An 18,173-nucleotide genomic window follows, 5' to 3' on the forward strand; every position below is an offset into this window, starting at 1 on the left:
ACTTAAAGTGGGGGAAAAAAGTGCGGCCTATATTCGAGCCAATACGGTATATCTCTATGAATTTTACACACTCAAGCGGGTATACCCCGATAAGGAGAAGTCGCACCACACACTATACTAATATTCAGTTTTTTTTTTTTTTTGTTTTGTTTTCTCTTTTTTCCTGCCCTAAACTTAATATCTGGACCAGGTTGGCACCTACGCATGGAATAGCCCTTTATAATGACGGGGCAAAAAATACATAGAAGTTCTATATGTATTAATTGTATGAATGTATATGTTTTTGAATTTATATGTAAGATTAGATGTCAGAGGCTGATAGAGAGAAAGACAAACAATCTAAATGACACTTAGATTGATGTCTATTAATTGCCAAGGTTTAAATTCTCCGCATAAAAGAAGTTTTTTGTATGATTTGTTGACTCGAGATAACATTGATATTTGTTTTGCACAAGAAACCCATTGGATAAAAGGATCCCCCCTTCAATGGAAATATAAAAAATTTTCATCTGTATATGTATCTAGCCTCGAGCATAAGAGGAAAAGAGGAGTTGCAATTATTATAAATGATAAAATCAAGTTCGATAAAATCCACTATGAGTGTGATTCAGAAGGTAGATATGGGATCCTTGTATGCAATGTGAATGATGTTACTTATACTTTTGTAAATATATATGCACATATGAACACTTCTATGGTTAAATATATTGAAAAGGTAATTGATAGAACATATGCTATTGCAAAAGGATATGTGATTATAGGGGGGGACATGAATTGTATCCAAGATGTCAAGCTGGACAAAACTATGAAACATGGGAATTATCCTGATGCTAAATTGAAATCTTTGGCCAAATCTTTCTCACTATGTATTGCAGGGAACAATTTATTTGATATGTGGAGGACAAATAATCCTTCGGTAAAAGACTTTACATTTTACTCTGCGGTACACCAATCTTATTCAAGAATAGATACCTTTTTGTCGGACAGCAAAACTTTAGAAATCTGTAATTCCGCTACCATTGGAGTTAGGACATGGTCGGATCATGCTCCAGTAACGATTGAAATTAAAAATAAGATAGAATTAAAATCTAGGTCAAATTGGAGACTTAATGAATCATTGCTATCATCTCCATTATTTCAAGAAAAATTGAGCACTCTGGCCAAAGATTTCATAGCAATTAACGATAATGGGGAAATTTCCGATACAACTCTGTGGTGTGCGTTCAAATGCACGATGAGAGGTTTCTTAATAAAACAAGGGGCTGTTATTAAGAAAGCTAAAGGAGCTACGCTCTCAGATCTCTATATTCAATTGGCAAAATTGGAATCGACTAATAAATTAAATCCATCTATACCGACGATTAGAGAGATAAAGGTAATTCAACTTGAAATAAAAATAAGCTAATTGAACGTTCTAACAGGAATTTAATTAGGTTAAAACAAGACTGGTATTACAGCAGTAATAGAGCGAGTAAATTACTATCAAATAAGATCAAGAGCCGTACTAGCAAAAATAGGATTAATAAAATTATTCTTAATGATAAACTCTATCTATCCCCAAAACAAATAGGCGAGGCCTTTAGGCTGTATTATAAATCATTATATAATTTACCAGGTTTAACTAAAGATAAATCAGAGATTAGAACCTTCCTTAGCAGATTGAACCTTCCTAAGTTGTCTCCTATACAATCGGATATTTTAAATGATCCAATTCAACTTACTGAAATAACAAATACTATACGAAATTTAAAGAAGGCTAAAGCCCCCGGCCCAGATGGCTTCTCCGCTCCTTTTTATCAACTATTAAATCCAATTATTGCTCCATTAATCTTGAAAATGTTTAAAGAGGTTCCAGTGAATAAATGCTTTCCATCGGAAATGCTTCAGGCCTTGATAATACCTATTCCTAAATTAGGGAAAGATCCAAGCAAAGTGACAAATTATCGTCCCATATCGCTGATAAACCTAGATATCAAAATGTTTTCAAAAATTCTAGCTGAGAGACTAAAAAAGGTAATACGAGCATTAATTCACCCAGATCAAACTGGGTTTCTAACTGAAAGGAGCGGGGAAGATAATACTCGCAGAATTTTAGATCTTATATAAAAATTAAACGAGTCCAGATCATCGGCGGCCTTCATCGCCTTAGACGCCGAGAAGGCGTTTGATCGGGTTGATTGGGCATTTTTAGAAGAAACTCTTAAGATTTTTGCCATGAAAGGGGACTTTTTACATAATATTTTAGCCTTATATCAAAATCCTCAAGCTAAAATCCTAGGCATGAACCTAAGCTCCGATACTTTCAATATCAATAACGGGACTAGACAAGGTTGCCCACTAGCTCCCCTGCTCTATATTCTTTCTATAGAACCTCTTGCGGCCATAATCCGCCAATCGGCTAAGGTTACAGGAATAATAACTGGCCCAATTGAACATAAAATTAGTTTATATGCAGACGATATTCTGCTTACTTTAACTCAGCCAGATACTTCGATTCCTGAAGTTATTGATCTTATTAAAGAATATGGTTCATATTCCAACTATAAATTGAATATTGATAAAACTCAAACTATCGATTTTAATATGGACCCTTCCCACTTAATGTGCCTGAAGGATAAGTTTCCCTTTTTTGCGAGAGGGAAATATATTAACTATCTAGGTATTAAAATTTATAATAACTTTAACGATATAATAACCTATAATTATCTGACATTATTTGATAATATGAAAACCCAACTTAATGAGTGGCAACGCTTAGAAATCTCCTGGTTGGGTAGGTTAAATATACTTAAATCTTATATGATACCTAAGTTAATATATCTATTTAGAACTATACCACTTCCAGTGCCCAGTAAGACTTTGAATCAATTCGATAAAATATTTTCAGCATTTGTTTGGTCAAAGAGGAAGTCTAGAGTTTCACGACTTATACTAAGTAAAAGCCAGGCTCAGGCTGGACTAAACTTTCCTAATATTTCAATTCTACATAAAATTTGCATGTTCAGCCACTTTTTAGCCTGGGATATTAAACGGGATCAAGATTTACCTTGGCGTATTTACGAAAGATGGAAATTAAATATTTCTAACCCACTAATATTAAATATTTTAAAAAATATGCTTAGCTTCAAAGTAAAATTTGGCCCTCTAGATCTATGGTCACTTAGCATGCCTATAGAAGTGCTACATCTATTTTTGGAAGACATAGATTTCAAAATTTGGCAGGTTCATGGGATAAAAAAAATAGGAGATATTTTCTCCCCAGGAGAACTTAAATCTTTTCCAGAAATCCAAGAGAAGTTCTCCCTTCCAAATAGGGCGCAGTTTCCCTTCTTAAGATTTATAAGTTTTATTAAATCAAAGATTTGGACACCAGCAACAGATTTAGACTTATTTATTGAGGGACATTTTAAAAAAAACATAATTGCCAAACTAGGAAAATTATTAGAAAAAAACTCAATTTCGAATAAGCCTAACACCATTATGAAATGGGAGGTTGAACTCGATATTTCTTATCCGTCAGAAAATTGGTACTCCGCTTGGATTAGGACAAGGAATGCTATTCATTGTATTAATCTTCAGGAACAGTATTACAAAATACTCCATAGATGGTATTATACGCCTTCAATCTTACATAAAATGCTAGGAACTACTTCCAATTTATGCTGGAGATGCAATCGGGAACTGGGCTCTATGACCCATATTTGGTGGGATTGTAGCGGATTAATCAATTTAAAATCGGAAATTATGGCATTGTTCCAGAAGATTTTTGGTTCACAATGGGAGTTAACCCCTCAAGCGTTTTTATTTCATATAGATATTCCTTATCAAAACAAATTTAATTTCGATCTAACTATTAACATATTAGCAGCAATAAAAATCTGTTTGGCCCGTAACTGGAAAACAGAAGAAGTTCCAGCTTGGCTTCAGATTCTGAAGCAAATTGAATAGCAACATCTAATGGAGAAAGGCTTCTTCAGAATCCATAATAACTTAAAAAAGTATGATAAGATCTGGTTACCTTGGCGAAATTTCTATTCTGGTACGGCCTGATTTTAATTGCTCAGACTCCTTGGCAATTCTCAATCTTTATATTCTCCTCATATCTCTTGAAAGCCTCATTTGCCCTGTTTAAATCTAAGGGCCGTAAGTTAGCCATCTAAGTTATGAATGTGTATAGATTTAATTCCATATCTGTTTATATATATTTTAGAATTTTTTCTTCTTTTCTAAAATATTAATGTGATTATGGTTTAGTTAATGGAATGATCTTGCTTTGTTTGCTTGTTTGTTTGTTTTGTACCTGAAAATCTATTAAAAATAATAAATAAAAAAAAAAAAGAAATTACAAAATCAATATAAACAGGGGTGTGTGTGGCTGGGGGTAATACACCTGGCAGTGGGGGCATCAATAGGCAAGAGGGTGTCACGTTTCCCCATGCGCTGACCGGACTTGTTTATATTTTACGTTGCTCGTTTCATGTTTCCAGCCACTAGTGGCTGCCCTTGCATTTCAGAACCACTCAAACCAATTATCAGGTCCAGCTGCAGTTGCTTACCTGATTATCACAGCCTTTATAAGCCTGCCCAGCCCTGCAGTCTGGGCCTTGACATTGAAGTCAAAGGACTACCTGTTTGATTCCTGCCTTGCTCCAGAACCTGCCTTGCTCCAGAACCTGCCTTGCTCCAGAACCTGCCTTGCTCCAGAACCTGCCTTGCTCCAGAACCTGCCTTGCTCCAGAACCTGCCTTGCTCCAGAACCTGCCTTGCTCCAGAACCTGCCTTGCTCCAGTACCTGCCTTGCTCCAGTACCTGCCTTGCTCCAGTACCTGCCTTGCTCCTGAGTTGCGGCCAGCGCCCCAGTAAGTGGACTCCAAAGTCGAGTACCCTGTAAGTGGGCAACCTGCCGTGTGCCCTGCAAGCGGGCAACCTGCCATGTTCCTGAGTTGCGGCCAGCGCCCCAGTAAGTGGACTCCAAAGTCGAGTACCCTGTAAGTGGGCAACCTGCCGTGTGCCCTGCAAGTGGGCAACCTGCCATGTTCCTGAGTTGCGGCCAGCCATGTGCCCCGCAAGAGGGCTTGTCTGCCGTGTGCCCCGCAAGAGGGCTTGTCTGCCGTGTGCCCCGCAAGAGAGCTTGTCTGCCGTGTGCCCCGCAAGAGAGCTTGTCTGCCGTGTGCCCCGCAAGAGGGCTTGTCTGCCGTGTGCCCCGCAAGAGGGCTTGTCTGCCGTGTGCCCCGCAAGGGAGCTTATCTGCCGTGTGCCCCGCAAGGGAGCTTATCTGCCGTGTGCCCCGCAAGAGGGCTTATCTGCCGTGTGCCCCGCAAGAGGGCTTATCTGCCGTGTGCCCCGCAAGGGAGCTTATCTGCCGTGTGCCCCGCAAGGGAGCTTATCTGCCGTGTGCCCCGCAAGGGAGCTTATCTGCCGTGTGCCCCGCAAGGGGGCTTATCTGCCGTGTGCCCCGCAAGGGGGCTTATCTGCCGTGTGCCCCGCAAGGGGGCTTATCTGCCGTGTGCCCCGCAAGGGGGCTTATCTGCCGTGTGCCCCGCAAGAGGGCTTATCTGCCGTGTGCCCCGCAAGAGGGCTTATCTGCCGTGTGCCCCGCAAGAGGGCTTATCTGCCGTGTGCCCCGCAAGAGGGCTTCCTGCCAAGTGACATTCCTTGTTCAATTATTGTTGTACCATCACATGCAATACAGCTCTTAAACCTGATCTTCTGTCTGTGGTTCATTCCTGCTCCTGTCTGTAACAACCTCAGGCCGTCATGCATCGTGGGGTACAGACAGCCCCTCGGATCCCCTGCACCTGGGCTCCTTATCTATCTGTGTCCTCGGTTCGTGACAGAATGTCAAGGCCCATACAAGGAGTCCGCGGGGATACCTGCAGCGTGGAATTAGTGGTGAACACGAAGACCAAGACCCAGACACAAGGAAAGATGATGAGACCACAGGTCTGGGAGCATCCGGAGGCTGCTCCTTGCGGTGGGGGTATGTCACGTTTCCCCATGCGCTGACCGGACTTGTTTATATTTTACGTTGCTCATTTCATGTTTCCAACCACTAGTGGCCGCCCTTGCATTTCAGAACCACTCAAACCAATTATCAGGTCCAGCTGCAGTTGCTTACCTGATTATCACAGCCTTTATAAGCCTGCCCAGCCCTGCAGTCTGGGCCTTGACATTGAAGTCAAAGGACTACCTGTTTGATTCCTGCCTTGCTCCAGAACCTGCCTTGCTCCAGAACCTGCCTTGCTCCAGAACCTGCCTTGCTCCAGAACCTGCCTTGCTCCAGTACCTGCCTTGCTCCAGTACCTGCCTTGCTCCAGTACCTGCCTTGCTCCAGTACCTGCCTTGCTCCTGAGTTGCGGCCAGCGCCCCAGTAAGTGGACTTCAAAGTCGAGTACCCTGTAAGTGGGCAACCTGCCGTGTGCCCTGCAAGTGGGCAACCTGCCATGTTCCTGAGTTGCGGCCAGCGCCCCAGTAAGTGGACTCCAAAGTCGAGTACCCTGTAAGTGGGCAACCTGCCGTGTGCCCTGCAAGTGGGCAACCTGCCATGTTCCTGAGTTGCGGCCAGCCGTGTGCCCCGCAAGAGGGCTTGTCTGCCGTGTGCCCCGCAAGAGGGCTTGTCTGCCATGTGCCCCGCAAGAGGGCTTGTCTGCCGTGTGCCCCGCAAGAGGGCTTGTCTGCCGTGTGCCCCGCAAGAGGGCTTGTCTGCCGTGTGCCCCGCAAGGGAGCTTATCTGCCGTGTGCCCCGCAAGGGAGCTTATCTGCCGTGTGCCCCGCAAGGGAGCTTATCTGCCGTGTGCCCCGCAAGGGAGCTTATCTGCCGTGTGCCCCGCAAGAGGGCTTATCTGCCGTGTGCCCCGCAAGAGGGCTTATCTGCCGTGTGCCCCGCAAGGGGGCTTATCTGCCGTGTGCCCCGCAAGGGGGCTTATCTGCCGTGTGCCCCGCAAGGGGGCTTATCTGCCGTGTGCCCCGCAAGGGGGCTTATCTGCCGTGTGCCCCGCAAGAGGGCTTATCTGCCGTGTGCCCCGCAAGAGGGCTTATCTGCCGTGTGCCCCGCAAGAGGGCTTATCTGCCGTGTGCCCCGCAAGAGGGCTTATCTGCCGTGTGCCCCGCAAGAGGGCTTATCTGCCGTGTGCCCCGCAAGAGGGCTTATCTGCCATGTGCCCCGCAAGAGGGCTTCCTGCCAAGTGACATTCCTTGTTCAATTATTGTTGTACCATCACATGCAATACAGCTCTTAAACCTGATCTTCTGTCTGTGGTTCATTCCTGCTCCTGTCTGTAACAACCCCAGGCCGTCATGCATCGTGGGGTACAGACAGCCCCTCGGATCCCCTGCACCTGGGCTCCTTATCTGTGTCCTTGTCTGTGTCCTCGGTTCGTGACAGAGGGTGGTTGGGAATCACATAAATTAATACTAAAAGGGGGGCTGGCTGGGGGCAACACATAAATCAATACACATGGGTGTGGCCGCATAAATGCACAAATGGGACATTAATACACAAGGGCCAAAAATATAAATAGATGTATAACACCTGGGGTACTTCCCTATTCAATTGACTCTTTAAGACTTCCTGGGGTACTTCCTCTATTACGCTACTCGCGTATGTTGTGATTTAGTGGGTACTCCCCTACCCGTTTTTTAACGGCAAATACAGTTACTCTACTTAAGTTGATATGTATATTTTATTATCTGCTGTGTTTTTTTGCTGAGTACGAGTATATAACAATGTCTGCAGGAGAGCCTCAAACTTTGGTCCCTGAAGAATTAAAGGTTTGGCTATCCAATGCGACAATTTCTTTGGATCAAGCCCTAAGTAGAGTGCTGACATGCTTGCCCCACTCAAGATTGTCCTACTGGTGCCCCGGTGGAGCCTCATACTGTCCCTCCTGGGACTCAGAAGCCATCTCTGTAGGCATCAAGGGAATGGGGCAACCCTCTGCCTGACGGCAAGGGCAAGGCACCCGCTAAGCATTCTTCTAAGAATCCTGTTTCTGGCAGCATGAAAGGAGCATCCTCACTTTCGAAATAGTCGGATGATGAAGCGGATACTGATTTCTATGGTTCAGATTACCAAGCTGATCAGTCAGATGTGGAGTCTATTGATGATTTGCCCGGCTCTTCTATTTCTTGACTGGTCAAATTGGTCTCATCAGAGTTTGACCAACCCATAGAAATAGCAAGATCCAACAAGACCTCTGTGGCTGACAATGTAGTCTTAGATGCGTTAGGGAGCCCTTTTTTAGACCCAAAGTACATAAAACATCTGAGGCGTCCTTTGGAAAAAGGAGCACGCAATAAATTAAGGGCAGAGTGTCCTAGACCATCTGTACCCCATAAAGTGATGCAAGGACCCACAGAAGGGTATTGAAAAAGGTATGCGCAGTGCTCAAGACAAGTTACCGGGTCCGGCCTCTCAGATCTCTCAGATAGTGGAAGGAAGTCAGCTGCATCCCTGTCTGGTTAGTGAATGAGCCCAACGCACTCTGATACTATTGGGTAATGCTAACGCGGCGTTATCCGCAGAATGCAGGAAGGTGGCTTTACTGAAGATTGACGGTCATCTCCTCTAGCTTTTGCACCCCAGGGGCATTTTTCCTCGAGGGCTGGATTCCAAAGGGGCTGAGGATTCAGCCGAGCTTCATACGGCCCCAGAGGCAGTTATCAAAATTTTTAACAGAGAGGATCCTTCAGAGCACAATACACTATCCGCATTCCTTTCTCAGCCCAGAGAGTGAACTTTCATGGCAAGGGTTCCTCGAGATCCCTGGGAAGAGCATCTTTCGTTGAGTACTACCATCTTAAAACCCTTTTCTCAGTTATCACAGGCAGGTTAGCTTTGTTTCTACATCATTGGGTTCAGATATGCTCGCATCCCTGGGTTATTCAAACTGTTCAGGTTTATGTCATAGATTTCTCTCAACTGCCACATCAACACATAGCACCCTGTCCCATTTCTATGTCTCAGGCAGATGATCGTCTCATTCAAGAGGAGTTGATATCACTATGGGAGAAAGGGACTATAGAGGTTTCTCGTCACCCTCCCACTTTTATCAGCAACATTTTCCTTTTTGCGATGTTTTGCTTGAAGGAGACTGGTTCACCAGGTTAGATCTAAAAGACTCTTATCTCACCATTCCGGTCCACGAGGATTGTCTGAAATTTGGAAAGCTCAGTTATGGTAATTCACTTGCCTTCTGTTTGGGTTAAGTTCCACCCCATGGTGTTTCACCAAGATTTTGAAACCCGTTGTGGCCTTTTTCAGGGAGTTAGGCATTCGTTTAATTATGTATTTGGACAATATCCTGCTCATGTCCCAAGACCCGCGACTCTTACGGTCACAAACAAACTTTGTCGTCAGTCATATTGAACGCTTGGGCTTTGTGATCAATTGACGACAGAAGTCGGCTTTGACTCCCTCTCAGGTAGTTCAATTTCTAGGCTTCGAGGTGGATTCAGTCTCGGGAGTCTTGAGACTCCCTCAGCCCAAGATCAACAACATAAAGAAGGAGCATCGGGCTTTGAAATTACCAGAGTTGTCTCTTCGGACTCGCATCATGGGCCTCTTATCGGTGTCCATTCAGGCCATATTCCCAGGACCACTCCATTATCATGCTCTCCAGAGATTGAAAACACAACACCTGCCCGTCGTACGATCAGATGATCACGATGCTGTTGGAAGCCAGATTGGAACTTCGTTGGTGGCTTCGTCATATGGAGGACTGAAATGGCAGAGCCATTTTTCGGATCCCAACCGGATCTGATCTTGGAATCTAATGCCAGTCTCTCAGGTTGGGGAGCGGTCTCAGAAGAGACAGCGACGAGACGGCAACGGGCAGTCGATGGTCTCACCAGCAACGTCTGTTACACATCAATTGTGTCGAATTGATCGCAGGGACATTTACGATAAAAAGTTTGGTGAAGGATTGTTCCAATTGCTATCTCCTTCTCAGGATGGACAATTTCTCAACTGTCCGCTACATAAACAAACTGGGGGGTTCACGGTCCAAGATCTTGACCAAATTGACCAAGGATCTGTATCACCTTTGCCTGGAACGAAACATCTTGATTCAGGCAGAATACCTGCCCAGGAAGAACAATCTGGTAGCAGATTGGTTCTTCCGGTATTGGCGAGATGTTAGCGATTGGAAGCTCGACGCGGACGTATTCGCGGCGTTAGTCGGAGCTGGGTTCATTTTCTTTGGATCTTTTTACCACTCGTCTCAACAGACAAACTGAAACGTTTTTCAGTTGGATGCCAGACCCAGAGTCCGCGGGGATAGACACGTTTCTCCACATCTGGCCCCACTCATTGCACATACTTTGCTTCAGGTACGCAGACAGCAGATTAATTTGACGCTGATCACCCTATGGTCAACACAGCCGTGGTGTCCAGTTCTACTGGAAGTGTCATGGGCAAATCCAGGAACCTGGAGATCTGCCGCAGCTATCACAACAGGTTAGAGACTTACTCAGAGTCGCTTGGGCCCCAGGCGCCAGGAAGACGTATATCAATGCTTGGAATGGCTTGGCATAGTTGATGTCTGGGACAACAAGAGGATCCCTATTCGGCACCTCTACCTTGCGTCCTAAATTTTTTGGCCTCTTTTTTGCTGAAGGCAAGTCCTATAGGACTATAAATGTGTTTTGTTAAGCACTTTCAGCGTCACATGTTAATCTGGCAGGGGTTCCTCTGGGTAGGGATCCTTTGGTATGTAGATTGCTTCGTGGAATGCGTCTTTCTCAGCCTCCCAGTCCTAGATACTCTGGTTTCTGGGATTTTCAAAATGTTCTGGAGGTTTTTGAAAACTGGCCAGATAATGTATCATTGTCATTCAAGCAACTTTCAGCTAAATTAGCTGTCCTTCTCACCTTTAGTCTTTTCGACGAGTTTCAGATATTAGAGCGTTTGATATAGAGTCTATTTCTTTTCCCCTGGATTGTGTCTGCATGTCTGTTTCTCGTAGGACAAAATCATTGTCTACTTCAGTTTCTTATCCCTATTTTCCTTCGGAACCAAAGTTGTGCATGGCTCTCTGTTTACGTCACTATATTGAGATTACTCGATCGTTAGGTCCTTCACCCCGGGGTCAGTTACTCATTTCTTATGTAAAACCTTTTCATCCATCTCATGCCGTTCCATTGCTTGGCGGATTAAGTGGGTGTTATGTTTGGTGGGTGTTGACACCTTCTTTCGGGTGCATTCTGTCAGGGGAGCAGCGGCTTCTGCGGCTTTTTCGGAAGGTGCTAATTTGATGGATATTTTGAGAGCAGCCGATTGGTCTAGAGTATCTACTCTTAGGAATTTTTATTTTCGTTCTTCTTAGCATCCAGCTTTTGCTCTCTTAGATCAGCTTTAAAATATGAGCCTCCTGTCTGTAGTTTAATGAAGACAGGAGGCGAGTATTTGGCCACCCTCCCTGCCCTTGTCGAGTTGGCATATATTGTGGGTGGGTTTATAGATTTCTGGAGATTTCATTAGTATTGTCATTATATTGTTTGACACTTTTATGGAGACATGATACTGTTATGTTTTCTCTATTCCTTTTTTTTTTCAGGTTGAATGGCATTGTTTGATGAAGGAGTTCTATCATGGTCGAATTTGTTTTTTATGGTTTATGGCGACTTTGTGCAAGGTTCCCTGTTCCGGTTCAAGTGACAAAGAAAGAGGAGGATTCTGGGATGTTAACAGTCATATTGGCTATACTGTGTTCAGATTGCTTTCTTTACTTATGCTGATATATCTTTGCTGCTATGGTGACAAATAGAAACATAGAAAGTGACGGCAGATAAGAACCAGTAGGCCCATCCAGTCTGCCCAACCTCTGAGTACTTTCCTTTAGTACTTGCCCTTATCCTATATCTAGCTTGGCCTTATGCCTATCCCATGCTTGCTTAAATGACTTTACTGTATTAACATCTACCACTTCTGCTGGGAGGCTATTCCATGCGTCCACTACCCTTTCCGTAAAGTAATATTTTCTGATGTTACCATTAAACCTTTGCCCCTCTAGTTTATGCTTGTGTCCTCCTGTTGTGGTAGTATTTCTCCTTTTAAATAAACTCTCTTCCTTTACCTTGTTGATTCCCTTTAAGTATTTAAATGTTTCTATCATATCCCCCCTGTCCCGTCTTTTTTCCAGGCTATATAGGTTAAGATCCTTTAACCTGTCCTGGTAAGGTTTATCTTGTAATCCATAAACCATTTTAGTAGCCCTTCTCTGCACTTTCTCCAACATTTCTATATCCTTCTGGAGATATGGTCTCCAGTACTGTACACAATACTCCAAGTGAGGTCTCACCAGTGATCTGTACAACGGCATGAGCACTTCCCTCTTTCTACTGCTAATACCTCTCGCTATACAACCAAGCATTCTGCTAGCATTACCTGCTGCTCTACTGCATTGCCTGCCTACCTTTAAATCCTCAAAAATAATTACCCCTAAATCCCTTTCCTCACACGTTGAGGTTAGGACAGTACCAAATATTCCATACTCTGCCCTTGGGTTTTTATGCCCCAGGTGCATTACTTTGCATTTATCTACATTAAATGCCAATTGCCACAGCTCTGACGATTTTTCCAGTTTTCCTAGATCGTTTGCCATTTTGCTTCTTCCTCCAGGAACATCAACCCTGTTGCAAATTTTTGTGTCGTCAGCAAATAAACATACCTTTCCATCAAGTCCATCTGCAATATCACTGATAAAAATATTAAAGAGAATGGGTCCAAGTACAGATCCCTGAGGTATCCCACTGGTAACAAGACCTTGTTCTGAATATACGCCATTGACTACAACCCTCTGTTGTCTGTCACTCAGCCACTCCTTAATCCATTCAACAACAGTGGGATCTAAACCCGGAGATTGCAGTTTATTTATAAGTCTTCTATGTGGGACAGTGTCAAAGGCCTTACTGAAATCCAGATACGCAATGTCTACTGCACCACCTTGATCAATTACTTTAGTCACCCAATCAAAAAAATCAATAAGATTTGTTTGGCAAGATCTTCCTGAGGAAAACCCATGTTGTTTTTGATCTTGAAACCCATGTGACTTCAGATGTTCAACAATCCTTTCCTTTAACATTGTTTACATTAATTTCCCCACTACAGATGTAAGACTAACTGGCCTGTAGTTGCCCGACTCCTCCCTACTGCCTTTTTTGTGAATGGGCACAACATTCGCTACTTTCCAATCCCCAGGGACAACTCCCGTTACCAACGATTCGTTAAATATATCAGTTAACGGTTTTGCTAGTACACCCCCAAGCTCTTTTAATAACTTGGGGTGTATCCCATCAGGTATTTGTCTTAACCTTAGACAACTGAAGTAGAACCTCCGCCTCGATAAACTCACATATTTCAAATGATTCAGTCTTTTTTCCCAGCCGAGGTCCCATTCCATCATTTTCATCTGTAAAAACTGAACAAAAATATTCATTGAGGCAGTCAGCTAAACCTTTATCCTCTTCTTCATATATTCCTTTTGTTTTTAGTCTAACTAATCCTTGTAAAGGAGGTTAAGGAAATACTCGCCTCCTGTCTTCATTAAACTTAGATTATTCAAACACCAAGGCTAGATAAAAACCCCAATTTTGTTCTATTAGTTCTTCACAGAGGATACATTTAATTTGTTTTAAAAAATTGTAATATATACATGTTGCTCTATGAATATGTTGTCACACACAAAGGATGTCTTAAATCACAAAAGACAATAAATGCTCAGTTATGACAGTCTTCTATTACTGTTAACAAACAAATCTAAATTTATAATTTCAGTGAGGGGGAATTTACTGTGAAAGTGCTGACCTTCAACAACATCAGTTCTGCGATTTTGACTAAGCAAATTTTTGTTGTAAATGAGCCCTGCCAGCCTCCTCCAGTAAAACATATGGGACCACAAAAACTTAAGGTATTTATTTTTATGCTTAAATTGTCTTTCCTGTGTTTTACTACTTACTGTGAACATTTGTTAAACATTTTGTTTTGGTATGGGTTTTTGTGAGAGGGGGGCTCCTCGGTTTTACAAGTTGTGTTACCTTAGGTTAATTGAGTAATCTTGGGAATGAGGGTAGGCTGTATAGAGTATATTAGGCGTAGATATAGATAACGGTGTTGCAGATTTTTAACCTAGGAATATATTCACAAAAGCTGGGGTTTCCAGGTGAGCTAAACTATTTAACTTCTTGAATCCAAAGTCATTCATGATCCCCATGAAATTGCAGGAGACTTCAATTGTGAATGGATGCATTGTGTTCTAAGTGACTGAAATGCTCCATTCATGTAAAGTGAGTTCAACCTCTCTGAGGTGAATAAAAAAAAAAAGAAAAGAAACTAAGTTATCCAGCTGTAGGCTATATTGCTGTGGATGGCACAAACAAGGCAGTACTTGGGAACCGCCATTAACTCTCCCAGTGCCAGAAGTCTGATGCAATCACATGAGGCTTACTTTCTTGTAACATCCATTAAAAAAAAAACTATGCATGTGGGGGTTTTCTGTAATCCAGAGATGCATCTGAATACTTGGTGAAAAAAGCAATGAGATTGGTGGCCAACTAAGTATCCCCTTTGTGACAATAGCTAATTTTTATTTTTTTGTTCCCTTCGTGACAATGGCTGTTTTAACATTTCTGCAGTGCCCGTGTTTAGCTATATATTTTTCATTCTCATTTACTGAACCCACACAAGTTATATATTGTTTTTAAAGAAAAGAAGGGCTTTCTTTTTACACCATTTTTTTTATTGTACGTTACGTACCCGCATAGGCGGTGCTCCTCTTCCCTACCTTCTGTTCAATGAAGGGGGAGGCCCACTTCTACTCTCAGCCGCTGCTACAGCAACCACCGCAGAGAAGGAGACCTTCCTCTACCTCAAAACCGCTCCAGCAGCAGCCAGTACAGAGAAGAGGGAGATCCTCCTCCAAGACACAGCAACAGCCTCCAAGGAGGAGGGGGAGACCTGCAGCAGTCAGGTCCTGCAAATAAGAATTCTGTGCACGTGCCATCTAGAGATCAACTCAGGAACTACAGGGCTTTATAACAGCAAGATTGGAGACACCAGAGTCAGGTAGAACCCAAGAGTAGAGGATAACGCTATCCTCGGCAGTCTTTTCGTGTTTGACCTCGGCTTGTTTCCTCGTTTATGTTGATTCTCCGTTATCCTGACCTTGGCCTGTTTGACCACGTTACTGCTACTCTTGGGTTCTACCTGACTCTGGTGTGCTGTGCGGGACAATGTATCATATTTTATTTGTACCAAAGTCAAATAGGACCTTTAGGACAGTATTAAACCTAAAAAGCCCGAATCCCTTTCTAAAGCTATATTATTTAAAAAATGGATTTGAAAACCAGCAGCTTTGCTGTGTAGTGGAAGTCAAAAGATGTGCTGAGCACTAAACTATTTGAATGTATAAAAGTTTATTCCGGATACATGCAGCTGCATGGAGTTCCATACTAAAGCAGACAGGTCTGACAACTTCAGAAAAAAACCCACTATATATATATACATATATATATATATATATAATTACAAAAAACTCTATGCTTTTACCTTGAAAGATAATTAGGGCTGCAACTAACGATTATTTTAATAATCGATTAGTTGGCCAATAATTTCTTCGATTAATCGGATAAAAAATGCAATCTTTTTAATTTAAAATAATGTAATAAAAAACATACAATTTACACTTTCATCTCTTTATTGCAATGGCCTCTCTCTATTCACCTTCTTATTTTACTGACATAATAATAAAAGCTACAAGAACTCAAACACAGTGTTTCTCAAACTAGGTTTTAATACAAAGTTATTAGTAAATATTAATTCATATGTTAACTATTTTTCATATGTAATAAAAACTGAGAAAAAAGCCTTGTTTATATTTTCTTTTATTTACCAAACTGCCCCCAGTTATGCACATCTGACCCCCAGCTTGCCACTCTGCCCCATATATGCCACATCCACTGTGCCCTTGATATGCCACTGTGCCCCCGATATGCCTTTTACTCCTTATATGCCAGTGATATGCAACTGTGCCCCCTGATATACCTTTTATCCCCAGATATGTCTTATGCCCCCCTGATATGCCTAATATCGATATGCATTATACCCCCTATATACCTTATAACTTCCAATATGCCACTCACCCCCATTTATGGCTTATACCTCCCTATATGCCACTGTTCACCCTGATATGCCACTCTGCCCCCCATAAATGCCCTGCACCACCCTGAAATTCATTATACTCCCTGATTCACCACTCTGCCTCCCCCAGATATGCCACTCTGAAATTCATTATACCCCCCATACACCACTCTACCTCCCCCCATACATCACTCTAACTCCCCCAGATATGCCATTCTGCCTCCCTGAAATTCATTACACCCCCATACACCACTCTGCTATCCTGAAATTCATTATACCCCCCCATACGCCACTATAACTCACCCATACACCACTCTGCCTCCTCCTCCCCCCTCCCATACACCACTCTGCCTCCTCCCCCCTCCGATACACCACTCTGGCTCCTCCCCCTCCCATACACCACTTTTCCTCCTCCCCCTCCCATACACCACTCTGGCTCCTCCCCCTCCCATACACCACTTTGGCTCCTCCCCCTCCCATACTCCACTCTGCCTCCTCCCCCTCCCATACGCCACTCTGCCTCCTCCCCCTCCCATACTCCACTCTGCCTCCTCCCCCCTCCCATACTCCACTCTGTCTCCTGTCAGCAACAGAGGTTCACAAGACACCAGGGAGCCGGGTAGAGAGGCAGAGTGGCGTATGGGAGGGGGAGGAGCCATAGTGGTGTATGGGAGGGTGGTATTTTGTGAACCTCCGTTGCTGACAGGCACTTTCACTGCAGCTTCATAGAAACCTCAGCGTAAGTGAAGGGCAGTGACGGAGGCTGTCTGTGCACATCGTGCAGACCCCCACCAGCTGACAGAGAGGAGGATCCTCTGCAGGAGACCTTGATTCTCTGTCAGCCGGTTGGGGTCTGCATGATGCGCACAGACAGCCTCCGTTACTGCCCTTCACTTACGCTGAGGCTTCTATGAAGCTGCAGTGAAAGTGCCTGTCAGCAACGGAGGTTCACAAAACACCAGGGAGTCGGGAGAGAGGCAGAGCGGTGTATGGGAGGGGGGAGGAGTCAGAGGGGTGTATGGAAGTGGAGGGGAGAGGCGGAAATTGTCTGTGCGCATCACACGGACACCCACCGGCCGACAGTGAGGGGAATCCAGGTCCCCTGCAGCGTTGCGGGGGATCTGGAATCTAGTGTTATAATCCGATCTCTGTTTGAGGATTATATAAGGAGAGGAGTTTTTCAGAGCATTTTCTCTGAAAAAAACCTCCTTTTTATAATCGATAAAAATCGATTCGACTAATCGATAATGAAAATCTATCGATGAAAAAACTAAAAAAAGCCCTAAAGATCACTATGATCTGAACATACATAATATTAGCATGTAAAACACTGGTGGGTTTCAGAAATAATAAGTAGACACCTTTTGCCCTGGAATGACCCCACTTCCTTAAAACCAGTTATCAACATTTTAACCTATGTCCTTTGACATGTTTATCATATTCTTTATCTGGTAGAGAATGGGGATTTAGCATCTTATGATCTCTATTCACTCACATCCCGATATTCCACAAATGTTTCCAAAACAAAAGATAAAACCATAGATCTCAAAGAAGTGCTCCACACATTCCCTTCTGTGACGGAACCCTCTATCACTGGGGCCACTGGAGAGGCCTGACAGCCAGCCTCCTCCTTATTGACTATAGGCCCTGACTTTGTAAAGACTTGTGTAACTACCCCAGGGCTTGACAAATTTGTTTTAAATCTAGGAGCCAGCTAAAAAAGTTAGGAGCCAGGACTTTTTTTTGCCCTACACTCATACTTTTCCCTGCACCCATGCTTTGCCCTGCACTCACAGTCTCACACTTTGCCCCAGCCCTCACACTTTGCCCCAGCACTCACACTTTGCCCCAGCAACCACAGTCCTGCACAGACATACCCAGGTTCCTGTGTTGTTCACCCTTTTTGGTATGAAGAATGATCCACAAAGGTTCTGTTAAGTCAACTTTTATTTATTCCAGTTCTGTATCATGATACCTTAGGTGCTTGCTTTGCACTCTACTCTGGGTGTCTGCAGTTCTGGCTCTTGCTGAGGCATGA

General features: G+C 43.6%; 1 long non-coding RNA gene across 1 annotated transcript in view; it reads left to right on the plus strand.

Annotated features, from left to right (window-relative positions):
- LOC128497328 (uncharacterized) overlaps positions 1 to 18,173 on the plus strand; it is a 72,867-nt gene that overhangs the window by 7,831 nt on the left and 46,863 nt on the right. The window contains exon 2 of the long non-coding RNA XR_008354297.1: positions 13,775 to 13,907. This is a non-coding gene — a long non-coding RNA (uncharacterized LOC128497328). The remainder of the gene's footprint in view (positions 1 to 13,774; positions 13,908 to 18,173) is intronic.

Source organism: Spea bombifrons, chromosome 5, assembly GCF_027358695.1.
Source record: "Spea bombifrons isolate aSpeBom1 chromosome 5, aSpeBom1.2.pri, whole genome shotgun sequence".
NCBI lineage: Eukaryota > Metazoa > Chordata > Amphibia > Anura > Pelobatidae > Spea > Spea bombifrons.